General features: G+C 38.3%; 1 protein-coding gene across 3 annotated transcripts in view; it reads right to left on the bottom strand.

Moving 5' to 3' along the window:
* The window catches only part of NRIP1 (nuclear receptor interacting protein 1), a 75,611-nt gene that overhangs the window by 54,635 nt on the left and 1,280 nt on the right, over positions 1 to 19,696 (bottom strand). For all 3 annotated transcript variants that reach the window (XM_027648662.1, XM_027648663.1, XM_027648664.1), the window contains exon 2: positions 13,807 to 13,891. The gene's annotated coding sequence lies outside the window, so the exon portion shown is untranslated. The remainder of the gene's footprint in view (positions 1 to 13,806; positions 13,892 to 19,696) is intronic.

The raw sequence follows: 19,696 nt of genomic DNA, 5'->3' as shown, positions 1-19,696 counted from the left end.
GACGATGTTCTCAGTCACGTGGGTTAGCGTTAGGTCATCCTGCAAGGAGGAGGGAGTTGGACTCCAGGAGCCTTATGGGGGCCTTCCAACTCAACATATTCTATGAGTTTATTCCAGTATTTTCGCTCAACGAAATGCTGATAACCTATTGAGACTTTTCAAAAGGCTTTTTTGATTTGGAAATTCCCATCGTGTTTTTTCTGCTCCTGCATTCACAGAAGGACACCAATACTTTGTGAAAGATCTCCTGGAGCCTGCAAAGCAAAGCTCTGGAACACTACATATTGAACAAGGATTACCTACACAAATTCCTAATGCAAACAACAGCTGCACAGATTAAAGACTGAAATGAGTGGTCTTCAATAAATTCTTTTTCATATGTTTGTTTGTGAGAGTTGGTTTTTTTGTTTGTTTAAATTAGTTTTGATTATAAATGCATTGAGAAGTTAATGTAGCAATATATGCCTTTTCATAAAACACTAGGCTAGAACAGTCACTTATTAACCATAGCAGAGTTGTATTTTACAATGAAAGAATGTGGCACATGAGTCAGGTTTCTAATTTAATAAAACTTCTTTTAGGAAAACTAGAGTATAGTACCTCAGAAACCTGACTCAGAAAGATCCTCTACTTAAATACCTGCTTATGTGTTTTCTTTACTTTGAAAAATTGCTAAAAATACATAAAATAGGAAAAGGAAGACAAAATAAAGAGGGGAGGGAAAGCCAGAAAGTTTCCAACACTGATGCAATCTCTTAGAAGGAATCAGTCTATTTGTTCAGAGAATCATCTAACATATATATCTGTGTTTTGATTAATCTATCTCTTGCTCCACTTCTTGATCATCTGCAAGCAGGCTTTGGTGAGACTACTGAGGGAGGAGGCAGTAATAAAATAAATTTTTAAAAGATCATTACTTCCAGTCGTCTGCTTTCCTTTACTTCCACTAGTAGTCTCTTTCCTCATCCTGCAGTAAGCTGGCTCAGGAAATGAAGAGGGCACAAATATTTATGTTTTTAATAAGACAAATAATTGCACCTCCTTAAACTGCTCCCAACAGGGTAATACCACAGCCTGTGCCTGTATCAGTGAAGTGGCAGCACGGATGGGCCAGGGACAAGACTTCTCTGCTCAGTGAAATCAAGCTGTAATATCAATCTGTGTATTTGGTCTGTATACATAAGGATCCACTCTTATTATTCTCTTGTATTTCCATATCTAATTAAGTGAATATTCTCAAGTTTTCCCTCACATATGCTATGTCATCCTTTGTGCAAGCGAAATCTCACATTGTTTGACACTGGTTTAAAAAGACAATTGATTAGCAAAGGTTAGATAACAACCACTGGTAACACTGAACCCATCACACAGGTAACACAGCTTCTGCCTCTATATGATGAAGTCACGTAAGAGAGGGACTCTAATTCCTCAGACTAAAGCACAGGTCAGGTTCTTGTTGCCTTCTAATCTCCAAGTCTAGCAAGAAGAGAGAAAAACATAAAACCCAAAAATAAGATTATTTACTCCATTTGTTTCTGAATAAAGACTAAGGTAAGAGGGTTACCTGTTGTCTTACCTAGTCTTAGTTTTCTCCCTGCCTGCTCCACATATTAAACTCATGCAATGCACTGCCAAGATGATAGTACCATTCTTGCTAGTTCTATGTAACCATCTTTTCTAGTATTCTTTTGTTAAATAATGCCTCCATGCAACTACAGCCAAGTGTTTTATCAGTGCTAGACTCAAGGAATGCTGGCACAAGCCTGTGGGACCCTGGGATGGCTCTCTTGCCACAGACTTCCTTTTTGGATGCTCTGTCTTACTTAAGACTCCACACACTTTAGTTCCACACCTGTAAAATGTTAACAGTCCCATTCTTACCCCGTTTTAGTGTGTGTATGTGGTTTTACGCTCCAAAACACAGTGGAGTGCTATTTTCAGCTGCCACTTCTGAGCTCCTTTATCACAGAACAATCATTAGCATATGAAAACCACAGCCAGACTTGGGGGGTAGAATCACTTGTTCCCTGGATATAATCTACTCCTTCCAGGAAAAGGAAAGAACAATAACCAAACAAACAATCAACCCACAAGAGACTGTACAGTTTCATCGGTTTTCACACTGAGCCCCCCTGGAATCAGTGCATGGTACAGTGAAGGGACAGACTGTCCTCCTTGGAAAAGGTATATTTGCTGCAATTTAGCTGTTAAAAGGAACAACTAAAATAAGTGTTAGTTAGCATATTAAAATCAGCGTTAATTGGTCACAAACTCAACCTTTACCTCTAAAAAAGAGCTCACTTTATACAGGCAGTAGGGCTATTTCCCCTAAATTTAGGCATGTTCCACTTTAATCTGATGTTCTCTCACAGTGTCAAAGCTTACAAGAAGCACAGGAAACACTGAAAGCAAACCAGGACAGGTTTCCCTCAGAACCAGAATGAATATTTTTAAGCATCAGAAACATGCAATTTGGCATGTTGAGAGAGATGCACAGTGCTATCCCTTTAAAAAGCCTCTTTTAGGACCAAAATATTTTATGTTCTCTTTTTCACACGTATATGTTCACACGCTCTGATCTATTTTTAGAATGTCCTTCCTAGATTAATTTTTAAACTCAAGTTTGGATACTTTTTACTCTCTCTGCCCAGATATCCCTGTTGAGCCTGTCTGTTCCATTACTGGAGGCAGCAAGGCCACAGAAGTCAGTCTGCCACAGGTTTGCATCCCACCCTTTTCCACTAAAAGCAATAAAAACAACACAGGGAGAGAGTCACCCTTATATACAGGAACAGGGCAGAGCACTTACAGGGCAAGAGCCATAACTTCCTACAGCATGCATGCTATTATATGTACTTTCTGTCCCAGTAGATGACAGTAAGCCACCTCATTAAATGCTGCAAGGCTTAAAAAGAAGGAAAAAACAGCACTGTTCCCCAACTTTCACAAAAAAAAAAAAAGTATAACAGCATACCTGCCTTCATCCTCTTAGGCGTGACAGTATCTCTAACAGAATAAACCCACAACAGACTTTACAGTATAAGTACATAACTAAACCTTCTGGCAGTTTTCTCTTTACTAGATATAACAGAACTTCTACAGCTTTACCTATGCCACTTCACAAATGTGCCAATATTAACCAAAGTCTGTTTATATACTTTTATTTAGAAGGGTCTCGTACCTGAAAGCTTGTATACATCACACATCATTTTGAAAGGAAACAAACTTCAGAGACTTCAGACAACCACTGATGTCAGTGTAAACTATTAAGAAGTAAGTTGCTTCAGACTAAGCCAGTTCTTCCTATTCCACTTACAAACAGCTGGGAAAAATGACGTAATGGTGATTAAAAGGTGGTGTGGGGAGAAGAATTTACTTTATGTAAGATAATCAATGAGCAATTTCTGGGGACCAAAATTCAAGCTGACCTAAGTTCAGAGTTCTGTTGTTTACATGTGTAGTCCCAAGGTGTGGTAAACAACACTTCTAAACTGAGAGGAAGCTGTGCCTACAGACCACACGGTATCAAAATATTCAGCACAGGTCAAATCCAAGAGGAGACAAATCTCTCGGCTGTATAATGGTCACTGAACTCCTCCAACAAACCACTTACACATTTCCAGAAGAAAATGTTTTCTACAGATTACACAGGAGCAATCTGCAAAGACTGAACAGCACACACAAGGTAACCAAGGAGAGCTAATAAAGGCATATTGAAGATATTACACTTTTTTCTTCTCTTCTGTGATTTCATTTTAGTAATTATCAGTTATCTCTACATATCTTAAGCGACTTACTTGTAAATAACAAATACAGGAACACACTGCTGGAACACACCAGCACCAGTGCACACAGGGGTAGTCAGAATTCAGGAAAGTGAGTTTATGACTTATGTTTGTATTTGCACAGTTTTAATATAGTCTAGTGATTAAATAAAAAACGAGAATAATAAGGATATTTGCCCTTATCTTAATTAGTAAAGCTGTTTATGCAGGATGAAAGGTAATCATGTCTTTGTTTCTCCATCTTATTTTTATTTATTACAACTGAAGAGTATTGCATTATTTGTACTTTTCAAATGACGAGAAGCCTCCAAACACAGTTTTTGCAGAAATGGTACTTGGAAGGGACACATTAAGAAATTCCACATTTAACCTATCCAAGTCAGACCAGTTCTATCCAGAAAAAGTAAAGGCTCCCACCCATCAAAAAGATTTGAAAGCATACAAAATAAATACAATTCTCCCTCCCTCCCCCTGAACTTCTATCAGTATTTCCCCCCCCAAATTTCTACAAGTAAATCTCATCACTACAAGTTCAATTACATCATAAGACGGCCCTCTTCCTTAATTCTTCCAAATAAGAATGTATGAGGTCATTTGATAGAGGGCTTAATTAGAGAATATAAATCAGGATTAAAAACCAACCAACCAAAAAAAAAAAAAGAGCCCCAAAACCAACAACATCCCAAAAGCCAACCAGGGTATGTGCTTCACCCCCAGGGAACAAGACAGGTGTTCAAAACTGTAAAAATGGTTCCCATCCATTATTTCCCTCCTAGTCTTAAGAGTACTTGATGTTCCTAGTATCACCACCCTACTATACCTGTTGTCACGTGCCCTTCCCATGGTCTTTCTCCAATCTACAGGTTTGATACTGCAACATTCAGAAATATTTCAATATCTTGTCTTCCTGAATTATTTAAACAACCACTGCTATTTCTACAATCCAGGACATCTTGTCAGAGTTCTCTGAACCCTGCAGATGATCTCCACATGACACAGGCAAGATTTTTAATTTAAAAAAAAAATAAATTAAAAATTAAAAATAATACACATAAAGCAACTGCATCTCCAAGTAACTCTCTTTGCTCAGGAAGGAAGGGCAGCAGGTGAGGTGACAACACACTCTGACTTATGCCATTCCCCTACAGGGAAGGGACCTCCTGCAGAGGGATGGAACAGGTCGCCACGGTCAGCAGCACTGCCATGGATAAACCTGACGAAGTCCACCTGCCACAGCACCAAGCAATAAGCTAACAAAAATTAGATCAGATAGCAGACTTACAAGTGTTTATAGCCCATGACTCAACTTTCCCTCCTGTACAGTGACCTTTACAGAGGACAGGGAAAGGAGACGAGCATGCTTATATGTTAAATTCATACAATCCATTATCCAAAAGAGTAACTGATATCTGAGGCTCTAAATCTACTTAGGAAGCAGAACAGCAATGGCCTACAATATCCCCAAAAGGCCACAACAGAGGAAATTTGATTGTTTTTGTGCTCCTGGTACCTTGTGAAGCATGAGCCATTTTTCTCAAAAAATAACAACAAAGTCATAAGGTAGGAGACACAGAAATAGCGTGATCATCAGCACAAAGAGGATATTTTAAGACCTGCTTTAATGCTCAAGTTCAAGTTTTGCAGAGACAGAATAAAGCTGATATTTACCTAGGCAAGACATCAGAGCTAGGGGAACCATACAGCATTGTAACCAGAAATACTCAGAATTACCCCAAAAATAGTGTTCAAATACTGCTCATCTCCCCGTCACACATTAGAATACTCAGAAAACAAAACCAGAAAAGGGCAAGGCAGAAGTGAAATTGCCTGGAAAGCCTGAAGGGCACACTGAACAGACCCTTCTTCCATTAAGGAAATTCACAGCAGAAAATGACTAATGGTAATACTTGAGGTCCAGAAGATAAAGTTTGGCAAAGTGACCTTTTATGCATTTTAGATCAAAAACCAGTTTGGTCATATGCGTGCTGAGACAGCCTTGGGCATATGACAAACTAGCTTAAAAAAAAAAAAGTTTGTGAGCAAGCACTTAAGACAGCTGTGTTCAAGAGCTATATTCAAAAAACATGATCAAACTTTCATGTTTGCTATTGTAATCCAAGAGCCAGAGTTCAGTAAACAGTAAATGTGATTCTACACAACCTTGTTATCTTTCCATCTCGACAGTTAAACCCTATGTGAGGGAGTGCAAAGAGGTTACAAAATGCTATCAGCACAGTTTATTAAATGTTCCTTTTGCATCTATTCTGTAGCAGGATAAAAGTTAAGGTAGCAGAGACTTAAAATACCAATAAGTTGAGAGGACGAGGACCGATTCTTGAGAAATCATCTTGACTTCCAGAGGCAAGGGGAAACTTTTCAAGAAATTTTGCACTCTTACGTGGCCACTGTTGTGCAGTTTGGAGCAGGTTTGCTCTTTGTTAGCAAAGCAAGAGTGAATGGCAAAAGTGCATAGATTCTTCCCTCATTTTCCATAAATAGGACCCAAAGTAGCAGATTAATGGGATTTTTCAACTGGTTTTGCCTTTCTACCTCATAACCACACACCCCTAGAGATCCATTATTCAAGGATTTCTAGGACTTTTAACACGTGATCTTGGAATTCAGGTGGAATTTTGGCCTTAATGAAGTCAACAGCACCATTCCTTCCAATTTCAAAGGTGAAATCTGTGGTGCTCTAGCTCCCCTGGTCCTGAAGCCTCAAGCTTTACTGGGAGTTTTATTTAAGTTCCCAATAGTTTGCCCAGGCGAAACTTTTGCAGAGTTGTAGTTCTTTCATACCTTGAATTTCTGCAGAGAGAAGAAGCTACACACTTTTTTCCCCAAGAGATTTCTTTTAAGAAAAGCGGTCTTTTGGCAAAAGAGTTTACAGGAATAACATGCAACCAAGGAGAGGACTCCACAAAAGCATTACATTTGATCTACCCATAACTTAAGTGAAATATCACCTAATCAGTTCTAAGTTATCTATCTTCTGAAAGCACCTTGAAATCACTTTAAGTTATGGTTGTTATTATAAATTCAAGAAAAATCAAGCTATTGTCCTATCTGCACAATTAGGAAGCACAGGATAGAAGCTAAAACCTTCAGCTCTTGTAAACATGGGAGGGGAAATGTGCTCTTGAGTTCCAGGGTATCTCCAAAAGTGAGAAACAGTCAAATGAGACCATTCACTGAATTAATAAGTGTTTAAAGCATATTTTCATCGTTGCACAGTTACTTTAGCACAGAAAAATTGAGTAAGCAGAAGAAAGTTAGCTACCTCAACAGCAAGGAGCCCACACACTACTCTTGGTTAGATGAGAAAGAAATTACAAAAGCAACTACTCCGCAAAATAAGGCCAACACAGCCAGTAGCCCTTGTTGCCCAAATGGTTCCAGAAGAGCTCTGAAGAAAGAGTTGTGTTCAAGTTTCATAGGTTAGTCCTTCCCACCAAACTCAGTCCAGTACAGGATTGGCAGAACACCCTTGCTTGGACACCCCACTCCATCAGAGGTGTCTGCTTCCCCAACTGGGAGCTACACTCCTACAAAAATTGTCACAAACAGAAGATGAAAAAGGTGTGGGGAAAAGTTGTTTTTCAGTCTTTTTGTTCTGTTTAACAGGACGCTTCTCATATACTCACCTTTTTGCCAACTACAAAAACTCCTGAGTGGAGAAAAAAACCCACCCACACTCAGGCAAGCAATTTTTTTCCATAAACGATAAGCAAAAAAACTATAGTCAAACAAAGTTGAAGGCTACTGACAAGAAAATAGAGGCCTAGGCCCTGTTCTTTCTGCTGCCTGAGAAACGAAGGCAGAAACCAGTATCTTGATGTTCTTCCCTGCTGCTTTTTCACTGTATTTTGGCAGCAATGGGAATAAAGACAAAAGCAGCACCAAAGAACAAAGTGTGAATCTAATTCGTGCAAAAATAGGGAGCAGGAACAAAAGACAGAGTAGAAGTGGATGGACTACTTATAGCAATTATTGTCAAATATTTTTGCACTTCCTTCCTTAATGTGGCTCCTTTAATATACAAAGACCTACAAATAGTTCTGAGAGGTTCCCTTTGTAAAAGGAGGAGAAAGAAAAACTGTAATAAGACTATGCAATGAAGATAAATTTTCTCAATAATGCAAGCTACAGGAAACACATGGAGGTCAAATAAAACTATTATTTGCCTTTTCAAACACTATTTTCTTCAGCTGCTAAATAAAAACATTATGAAGCCATTTTGCACAGTGAAATTTAACCTTATATTAACCTTCCATATTAAGTAAACAAACCTTTCTAGCCAATAAGCATCATTGTGAACTCTCCAAGATGATAAGCAATACCTTAATTACATTCATTTACATGACTTTGAAATTGTTCCAGACCAAAGTCGACAACTACAAGGTCAAAGAGTATGGAAATCTAAAGTAAGGAGAAATCCATAGTCGGCCAGTTCACACAGGCATGGTGCAGCATCCTTTCTAACCCAGTTTGCAAAGAGTCAGGGATACCAACCAAGTACTTGCCTTTTCATCAATTACATGAAAAAAGCAAATCCTCTGATACACCAAAGACTGAGAGTGCTCTTTTTTTTTTCTTTGAAGACTACTCAAAGTTGAAAACAATGGACACTTCAGAATTGTTTTTAATACCTAATGGCCAATTAAGCTGCATGAATCTTACGCAAATGTTTTATAATATTCTAACTGAAAAACACAACAAATATAATTTTGAAAAATGCATCCACATCATTGAAAACTACTGAACATTTGGTATAGTGCCATAATACTCTGCAATACTAAACTAACTAGTTTTGTTGAGATTTATCCTATGAGGCAAGTGGAACAACAGAGAAGCCACCATACTGATTCCACATCACTGTACTTCATGAACTGTGCAGACTCACAGAGAAGTCCCAGCCCCAAAAAACTGCCGCCTAGACTTAGGTTCTCATCAACAAGACTAGAATTAAATCCCTAATATAAGGGGAGAAAACGCCTTGTGTTAAGCCCTAACTACAACTTTCAGTGCGCTACATGAAAACCTTTATTATTTGATCCGTGCCAGACTTAAGAGTGGGAAATGCTAATAATGCTCAAACAGCTATTATAAACTTTTAACAGTTGCAAGAAACTTGATGAAGCATGTTCTACCCTGGAACAGTAGAAAAGCAGACACAGAGTCCATCCCATTCCCAAGACATTAGATAATGGCTCAGGTATGATCAATAGCAATTAAATTAGCCAAAATAGAGCACACATGTATGCTGCACTAATGGATCATTTCAGGATTACATTTTGCATAATGTAACAATGAAATTATTACAAATATATAGAAAAATCTGAAGTACAGCTTTTGGATTTAGGCAGTCCATATCAATGCAATGCAGCTGACAATATTTTCTTTGTATTAAATTAATCTCCCTGCACCTTACTTTACTAGCCAAGCACTTCTTACACAACTCTCAAGCCAACAACCTTCTGCAATTTAAGTATGATTTAGTGCAAAAGAAGCAATGAGTATTATAAAATTTATGCTTGTTCACCTTCTCTCCCCACAGAGAAGGGCAAGACGTTTTTTCATGTAAATATGTATTAGATCCAAATCATTTAAATAGATATTATTCCATAGAGAACATGATGCTGCATATGCCCATTTCAGCTCCAAGTTACTAAATAAACTGCAAGATAATGATGTTGCCTTGCTCATCTTAAAGGACACTGAAAATATTTCTAGGCATTTCAAACATAAGTAAAAGACTTTCACAAGAAAAAAGAAAAACTAGAGTGGCTCTAACAAAGCTAGATAAGGTGAAGACAAGTTACTGACAAATTAGGAAATCTCCAGGAATAGGTCACAACTGCTACAGCAAAAGTATAGCTCAGGTACATGGAGCAGTCTTTGCAGTATGAATAGCAAGTCATTACCATCTCCCACTTTTAAATGGAGCAAGGGAAAGATAATCATGTTTGCAAAGAGAAAAACCAAGAAACTTTAAACAGGTGACTAATTCTAAAAGTTAATGTTGGAATGTTAAATGCAAGGTGCTAAATGCTAATTTGACTCTAATATGTCTCAGTTATATTTAGCTACAAGTGTCACTGCTTCAATGAAAGAGAAAGGGAATAGGGAAAACTTAAACAACGTCTTAAAAATGAGAGCTTTGAGCACTACTTTTAAGTGAATGCATATATCTCACTGCTTTTCACAAAACACAACGGAAGTTAATCAGCATGTTACCACAAAATACATGTTTAGTTAACAATTTATTTTTAAATCATGTATTTATTTAAAGTGGGGAAGACTGTCATTGGGCTTGAAGCTATCGCATATCATTTGGGCCACAGTCAGTTATCTTACAATACAGTCTGACCTCTACTTGATTTTAAAATAGGATAATCACCTTCAACTATGTATGAACCTTGAACATTATCAAAAACAGTTTTATTGCATCAACGATTTATTAATAGTCTTATATTAATAGTAATGTAACTTTGACTTTACAAAGTCATAAAGATGACGAGAAACACAGTCAAGGCTTACTGTGCTACCTATTTTATTTTAGGCTTCTAAGGCAACCTCATGACACAATCAGAAAGACTATCCTGAAAATAAGAGCTCCAAAGAAAAAACAATAAGAATACGCATGTATTGTCCCAGTTCAACAACAGAGCAGGAAGGATACAGGCAGCATAATGAGTTCAGACAAACACTGAAACCTTTCAAGTACCAAAATTCTCCTCTAGCCAGCTGTGCTTGGAAGTGGAAAACTGCTCGTGCTGAGACAGGTAACGTCTGGACAAGTGCAGAAGAGCGACAGCCATAAAGAAGAGGCGTGAGCCTTACGCAGGAGTGCACTAAAGCCGCATTCCCCTTCCAAGCAAAGCACTGCAAAACGCCCAAAGCCTACGGGCTCACATTCAAAACAAACCCGACGGAGGAGGAAACGTTCCTCCCAGACCTTTCTGGTTCAAAACACTTGCCGCAGCAGCCCCGCCGCGTTCCCTGCGCTGAACAGCCACTTTTATAGCTGTTAGCCCCATTACACCACAGTTGACAGTTTAAACAAAGAGCAACTAAGAAAGTACAATATTCTATAACTGGCATTTACAGCATCGGCCTTGGACTTCTAATCTTTACCAGACGGGCACACAAATCAATCTATCAGCTCATAAAGGTATGCTTTTTAACCTCTAAAACAGATGGGATTGGCCAGAAACGTCTGGCATGTCAAACTGCTAATCACTGCTGCCCTTTGCACAAAATAACCCACTTAAGTTGAGGCATGGTTGCACTGTAACAGACATTAGTCTGTGGGAAACCCATTTAACTGTCACATACTCCCGCCACTCTTGCTCTCCCTTAATTAAGCCTAATGCCTTATGCTTTGACCTTTTGTTCTAGCCTATTAACCCTATCTAGTACAAGTTCAAATATGTTAAACTTAAAAGTTTGCTGTAAAATATTAAATGCCAAGCTACAGAAAAAATGAGGGACGCTTCTCTACCCTGCAAGTTACCAACTCCTCTACCAAATTTCCTAGGCAGACAAAATGGAAGAACTATGTTAGTCCCCAGTGATAAAATATGTCCAAACACTAATCAGTTTAACAAAAAAAAAAGTGGAGTTGCTTCCACTTGCACAGCCTACTTTTTCCTCTTCAGAGGAGAGAGGAGGGTGAGGGAAAAAAAAAAAAAAAAGTGAAACTTCTGTTTGCAGCTTCATATCCTCAGGCTTTCAGGTTTTTATCCACCAAGAAAAGCACATGCTATCAGCCAAGATCATATTACACTCATTTGCTGTTCTCCAAAACCTATCATTAAAAATAAGACATAATTGGTTTACAGTGACCAATTTCTCCTCAATTAAAGGCTGCCTCTGCTAACCTTGCTCACACTGAGTCACCATCTTATTCTTTTCACAAGATAGTTACACTTAATATTAGTTTTTAATTGTCATCTGTAGCTTCTCATGATTTGCATCTTTTGAAGTTCCTGAGACTTGCATAGACTTAAATAAGGACATAATTTATAAACTTTAGCTCACTGACACACACTTTTCCTTTGATACAAGCTCACCTTAAGCATGACTGCATTCCATCCCTCTCTCCCACTTCACGAAGGTTTACACAGTATCAAGTCCAGCAGTTATGTTTCTAAAGCAGTACTCTTTTGCAGAAAGACCAGCCTAATAGAGACTAGAGCTCTAGACTTAAAACAAGCAGTCTAATTCCAGTGACAAAAACAAACCCCTCGTCAAGACACTACTGCATTCCACATTAAAACTATTTATGTGTGCAATGCAAACTTGGTATACCAACACAGGTATTCTACGATTAGTGCTTAGAACCAATAAACAAACCTACTCCCCACTCCAAAAAAACGTTTCTAATGTTGGTTAGAAACAGAAGATGGAATGCAAACCGTGTCAGGATTACCAGCCACCTATACACTGACAAACATGTTTTCTCAAATCTTTAGCTTAACCACCTTAGTTACTAAGTTGAATACTTGGTGCAACATCCTTGTTTACAGCTTAAGCTTCTGCAACTCTGACTAAACAGAACTGCTTTTAAACAGAGGCAACAATCTTGAAACAAAGTTTTTAATTACTTCAACTCTTTTTGAAGAACTGAAAGATTTCTAAAAGCTTGTTGCCACAAAAGCCACTGTCTACTAAGTTCTCTTTAAGCTGTATAAGAGACCATCTGCTGTTGATCAAAACAATCTCAAGTTTTAAGCAGCTAATTAATTAATTATGTTTTAATTCCAAAGTGCCTATCTCAGTGATTCTGAGACCAGCAAGTAACACAATTAACTTTTCTGTAAATACAATTGCTCAGACAACTAAGATGCACTACAGAAATGCTAGACTTCTTTTCCTGAAAAGTCAAATGGGAAATGTCATGGGGAAAAAAATGGATATCATCTTAATTTTCCTTTATTTCCAAAACACTGATTCTGGATAAATCCAAACCATAGATTTAAAAAGCACATATATTTTATACGGATTTCACTTTGCTCTATTCTATTTTGTTGGAGATGCTCAAACTGCTCTACACAGACCAATGCTGTATTCAAATAAAGTCAAGCAACACATGGATTTATTAAAAAAAAGAGAAAAATACATCCTTGCATCTGCAATCTGTGTCATTACAACAGATATGCAAGAAGTTCTGCAGGTTGGGATTTGGTATGACTGCCTCCAGCTTCTAGATCTTCCCTTCAAACACTCAAAAAGTTGCCACTGGAGGCAATGCAAATGAGTCCTAAGAGAGACCAGAAACAAAACAACAACTGCTTGTCAACCATTACATGCCCAAATTGTATTCTTTATGCTCATCAGCATTCTGAAGTTCTTAGGCACGCATGTAGGCCCACCGAGGACAGTGGGGCTACTCAAGTGAATAAAATTACTCACAAACCAAAGTGCATATACATAAGCAATCACTGGACAACACTCAGGGAATTCTTCTCTGGTATCAAAGAAAAATAGGATTTAGGAAATGGGAACCAAGGGAGCAGATCTGAACAAAATGACAGTGATGCTACATGTCAGCAAGCCACTGTAATGTAATATCTAATAGTGATTTTACTGGGATGGTCCCTTGCCACAGAAGCTCAATTTGGATCTGTTTTATTTAAAACAAGAGAGGGTAACAGTAAATTTTTCTTAATCTTCTCTTTCACTCTGAAATTACATATAAATCAAGTTCTTCGCTATTTAGCTGCTACCTCCCAAATAAGTAGGCTAAATCTTCAGGACTTACCAGTGAATTGCATACAAAAAGTTGAAACATTACAAAAATATTTATTTCTCTTTAATCAGCGCACACACAAAAAAAAGAGAAAAAAAAAAAGAAGTCTTAGAGTAAAAGACAAGGATTAACTTGAAAATTTATCACTTCAAAACATATTATAATCCTAAACAGCTTATACATGGCACATGTCTGACAGCTTTGGCAAGACAAAGAAGAAACCCCAAAACAAAGAGACAAGGTAAATAACCCAAACAAATTATTTACCTTGAATGTGGTCCCATCCGGAAAGCTCTTCCTTCAGGAGTCCAAGGATGCATTAATTTTCTTCCTCAACAATTTCATGCTCGATCTGGAAAGAACAGCAGAAATGGCCCTATGAAAGTCTGCACAGCAAGTTTGCCTACCTCATACTGCTTCAATCTACTTTCTTACTGTTGGTGTAACAGAAAGCTATGCTTTATTTTGGTTCGTAAGAACTGCAAATAACAATTTTATTTCGGAAAAACATGTAGGTCTGGACTTCAGAAATCAAAATCTTCCAAACAGAACCATCAGTGAAACCAGCAGAAACCACTCACATTGTCTAGACTTGTATTGACTAAGTGAACAGTATTTCTGCAAGAACAAAATCACATTCAACTCTGAAAGCCCCAGTCCTCTTTCTCTTCCTTTCATTCAAAAAACAGCTGTGACATGAAAGCCCTCCTTCCTATGTAGTGATTAGTGTTTAACACTTCAAACTTCCACCTATGAACATCAAAATAGTTTTTTAAAAGGACTATTAATTCACACATACATAAGGAAAAGACAAAAGTACAGTAAAACAGGTGAGTGTAATGCTAAATGCCACAGAATTAGTTAGAAAAAACAAAACCAGTAGAAATTATATTTGTTTTTGAGACATAAGAATTAAATAGTATATGACATTATCATTAGAACATCTTATCCATTACAAGCACCACCTTAAAAATTCTCACCACTTCTCTATTATTCCTAAGTGAAATTTCACTAAATGTTGCAAAAATTCAGATTGTCCAGATCATTCTTATTTCTACTATTTCACTACTGTTGTTATAACAAGCATCACTATTAAAGGTTACGTTACATCTTCTGTCATGAAGTTACCACCCAAGTAGCAAGCTTATTATGCATAAAGAGTCAAATTTAACTGCAATAAAATGTATTTAAAAAACAATAAAATACAATAGACCTTCTCCACTGTTTAGGTGAACTTTCCCCCACTCCTCTCGCTTGGCAGAGGTAGACTTCCTCTCCTTATTTCAACACTTCTGATCCCATAAAAAAAAAATGCATGCAAAAGCTTTTTAAACACAGAATTTCTCTAGCACCCACAGGTGGGTACAGGTGCATAGGATGGAGGGGGCAGAGTGGGAACTCTGTGTGCTGGGGGCACATCTCAGCACTTCCCCCTCCACAAAAACCACTTGGGCTCAAGTCAGCTTAGAGCAAACATCTAACTCTGACCACTGCAATGTGCCTGCTACCTGGGAGAAGAGATACAGGTGTTGATAGATGGGTCATCATCAGAAAAAAAAAAACCAACTATTCAAAGCCTTCAGGTACATGAAATAACAGCAGCATGCTGGACTACTGCCAGCATCAAGATCCAACAAAAGATACCTAACAACGGAGCCAATTAAGCTGAAAAATAAGTAAATATCCTGAAATACTACATGCAGATACTGTTGCAAATCCTTCTCCTATACACATCATAAAATCAAAAGACAATTTGCACTACAGAACAGTAGGCAAGCCTCAATATTTGTATTCAATTAGGGGAAAAAAGAAACATCTACCATTGCAGTCAAAATAAACAGAGAAATGTCGGGTACAGTGATAATAAACATAGGTAATAAACACAGTTCAAAGCCTTGTCAGCTCCATTTTGCTGAATGGGGAAATAAGTTGGACATGGAATCTTTTGTGGCCAAAGGAAAAACAGGACAAGAGGTCCTGCAGAGCAGAAAAGAGTAGCACTTCTAATAAAACATCCTCATCTTCTCAAGTCACCCTAATCTGAGAAAAAATAGTTAATTCCAGTATTACTGTTCTATACAATAGATGTAGACAAAATGTTTTTCACCACTGACAAGGGAGTGAATGTAAGCATTCCTCCTTCCAAGATTTCTACCTAGTAGGTAAAAATGTAAAATAAAACACAAAAAACCCATCCCACACAGTATTGCCATCAAGGTTCAATGTACAGACGGGTTTTGCTTTAGGTCAGCACTAAACAGTCTTTTCTCTATTGTTCCAAGTAATTAAAAAGTTTATGGAAATCCAGAGAAAAGAGAACAAAAGAATTTGTTATTTCTGGAGAAATTTCATATTCTTCAATAACATTTTAAAAAAGAAAAAAAAAAAAGGCTTTTCTAGAATAATACTTTATTTCCAAAAACTTCACATATGGATTAGTTGCTTTGCATACCTTATAGTTTTTTGAATGTTGATTTGTTTTGTCTTATGAACTGCCAAAAGCAGGACAGGTGATGACATGAATGATGCCTACAAGACAATCCTCCTCCGGCAAGAATGATCATTTCTTTCTACCTCTGAGGCAAGCCCTGCTTTCTACATCACTGAAAAGACCTTTTCAGTTCCCTTTCCCTCTCCATTTTCACAGTGAGATGGGGCACAGGGAAGAAGCAGAAAGCATGCAGCCATGAATCTTAAAGTTCACTGCAAAAAAATTCAGTATCAGAGCAACATTATCAACTCAGGACAAACGAGAACAAAAATACTGTTCACATGTGAGCAAGACATACTGCTTGGACACATTTCAGCACAGAACTTCATTAAGTGCTTTTTGGGACACATTAAATTCTCCCTTATTTGTTTTCAAATTATAGTTTCATCAAAGACTGAAATGCATTTTGCATCTAGCACCTGATCTCTCACGAGGACTCCCTCACAACTTCCGTTCTTAGAGGAGGAAGATCAACCCCTCAGAAGTCTTTCCCAATACCAAGTTTCTTTTCTATGCTAAACTCAGCATCTTAGAAACCAGACACTAACAGAAGATCTGTAGCTTCTTTTTTTAATCTGATTTTGTCTATAAGCAAAATTGGTTTTCCTCTACCGAAGACAATGGCATTTCAGTGGTATGAAAACAGTTTCACTCACGATAGGCAATTAAACAGGTGCAATGAGCTCCAATAACAATTTAAGTATGAGAAGACTATGCCAAAAGGGTTTGACCCGAGCTAAGATGTCTAGCAACTGCTTCTTCCCCTTTCTACACATGAATATTTATTTACGTGAGTTTTAGTTCCCATTCTCCTTCTTCAACCATCAAGCCAAGTGACCTGCAACAGACAGCCAAATAAATTACCAAATTAATTCTTTCAAGTGCTAAATAGATCCGTTAGCACTTCCAAGTATTTGAAATAAATAATCCAGAAACACTAAAGAGCAGGCATTCATCTTTACCAAAAGGATCCCTCTGCCCACTTTTCCCAAGGCAGAGCTTCCCATTGGGAAACGCAGGAAAGTTTGCATGTGGTCACAGATGTCCACCCAACCACTGCCTGCCAACCACTGTATGCTGTTTTCTAACTCAGCATTTTCAAAATGCAACCAGCGAAATCCTAACCCTGTAATATCCAAAAGTGATGCCACAAGCCTTTTAAACACTTTCCTCACAACTCTTTGCCCCAGGCAGGCCAGCACTGCTCAGTTACTGTCCTTATCATTTTGGCCTGTTGGCAGGAAGACAGAGCAAACCACAAATGCTGTTACCATTAACCTTCTTGTTTTTAGGTTAAAGCTGTTTAGACAAAATGTCAAGTTTACACTTTTTATCTTTTTTGTACATTTGTACATATTCTTTCACACCTTTTCCTCCTGTTCAGGTTTCACTCCCTACCTATGTACCTTTCTGCTTGCCTGTCATTAAACTCCTCCTCAGGGGTAATGGTTTATACTTCAAAATCTGCACTTCTTGTCCCAAAATGGTATTCATCCTTTTTTAATCCACAGGACAGCCATCCTATTAATCCTGCCTACTGCTCATCACCCAGCCTATCCTTCAGCACATGGGAGATGAGCCAAGACCTGCCCTGCCTGCAAGCCCCATGCATGGGAGGGGAGTCACCAAAGCCCCACTGGAAAAGAGGCCTGTGCTCCCACACCACGCACCCATTTGGGAACCCCACGCTCTCCCCAGGCTCTCTTCTGAATCCCCTCCACTCCCAAAACATTCACATGTAGGGAAAAAAAGAACCCAACCACAAGCCATTTGGGTTTTAGGTTCAGGTAACCTCTGAAGGGCTATTCTAAAATTAACAAAAAATATTACAGACCCCATGTATTCTCTGATAGCCCTACAAAGAGGTGTCAAACACAGCCCTTGAGCAGGACAGCTGACTGGGAGAAATGCAACTCCCTGGCTTTGCCTTGGGCAAGTTTATGCATGTGCTTGGCACAACACAAAACAGTTTATCTTTTAATACAGTAACATCCTGCACTGTCACTGGTAAAGCTGACAGTGCTCTCACTGCTAACAACAAAGCTGGTATTACAGAAACCTTTTGCCAATGTTCAAAGCCAGAAAAACAAAGTTAGCTCTGAAATGACCAAACAAGCTTCAAGCAAGCAAGCTTTTGCCAATTCTTTTAAACAATCACACATTAAGGAAAACTACAGACAAATACAATCACTATAAAGTTAATTCATGTTTAAGTTCTATAACTTTCACTGAATCACTAAAAAAACATTAAACATTTCCTTGATGCCTTTCATGGAACAGATTTACCCCAAACACAGCTATCAAACACTGTAGGTGATACAGCCAGCAATTAGATCACCCACTTAAGTTTACAATATAAAAACATTAGTTCACTTTTACTTCTTTATCAACATAGTTTTTATGACTACAATAAATTTTGGTTAGCACATCTTTTACTTTGGAAAAAGAAGTACAGGGAGCAGAGAGGAAGAGCATGTTTTCATCTGGTAATTTTCTACCCCAAGACTAACAGGGGAAAAAAAAAAAAAGTTCATGCAGAATGGTTTGGCATCTGACAGCATCTTGTATTCTGTGCATGCATGGCCTACAAAAATCTGAAAGCCATTGATAGCTCTCGCTCATTAGATAATCCAGAACCACAGGCCAGTCTCACAGCAGGTCAGATTTCAGCCCTGCCCAAACCATGCAGTCACTACTCAGTACCTCTTCCATCCCACTCAACAGAACATGTACACCCTTACGTAGGCATTTCACTCATGGCTAACTTGTTGTCTCGCTGTGGAGTCCACGTCAACTCTATCCTGATAGACTGCTGTAGAACAAGTCAGACTTCTCAACCACAAGTTTGGGAAGAGACTCAGACAGCACAAACCCCAAACCTGCCTGAACATCATTCTGGATGAGAACTTTTGCTCTCCAAGATGTTAACTATTGCTGCCCATATAGTAACAATTACTCATATGCCATTAAATCTGATTTTAACAACAAGATATCCTCAGGTCAGAGAGCTTTTCTCATATGGCATCTTAATGTGTCACTGTTTCATGTATTCAGTCAGCCCTAGAAACAGTAAATCTCATAAGAGTATTAAAAAAAACATTTTCTACCACTCACTCAGAGATACAACACCCCCTTTCCACAAGTGACTGCTTCCTCCCCACAGGTCTTCCAGACTGGATTCGCACTCTTTTTTAAATAAAGCTTTACGGTATCTCTGAACATTTATAGTGCCATGACTCAGTTAAATTCTAATCAGCCTGTGAGCTGTCAGACACTGCAGGCAGGTCCCCTCAAAATAAAACAAGGAATAATATAGTCTCCAGATTCCAGAAAGATGAGGCAAAAGAGGACAACTTCCACTTCAGCCTTCTTAACAACAACATAATCCCAAAGCCAGAAATCCTGCTGTTTTTTTCCAGCACCTTCAACACGTGTCAAGCATTTCAGCTGAATCCTTTTTTAAATTAAAAGCCCAGTAAACCACCAGAATACACAACACAGGAGGAGAAGAGAGGTGCAGCACAGACACACGCGGCTATCTGCTTGCTACAACGCTTGCCCTTCTTTTGCCCACACCATGTTTCCTTAGGTCTCACTGCCTTCCAACTTAATCACCCACTGACACTTACAAAGAACAGCCTCAAACAACGTGGAGAAAGGGAGGGC

Source organism: Corapipo altera, unplaced genomic scaffold, assembly GCF_003945725.1.
Source record: "Corapipo altera isolate COAL_440 unplaced genomic scaffold, ASM394572v1 58, whole genome shotgun sequence".
Lineage (NCBI taxonomy): Eukaryota > Metazoa > Chordata > Aves > Passeriformes > Pipridae > Corapipo > Corapipo altera.
Note: the sequence above shows the minus strand (reverse complement) of the source record. Positions and strands in the feature narration are given on the sequence as shown.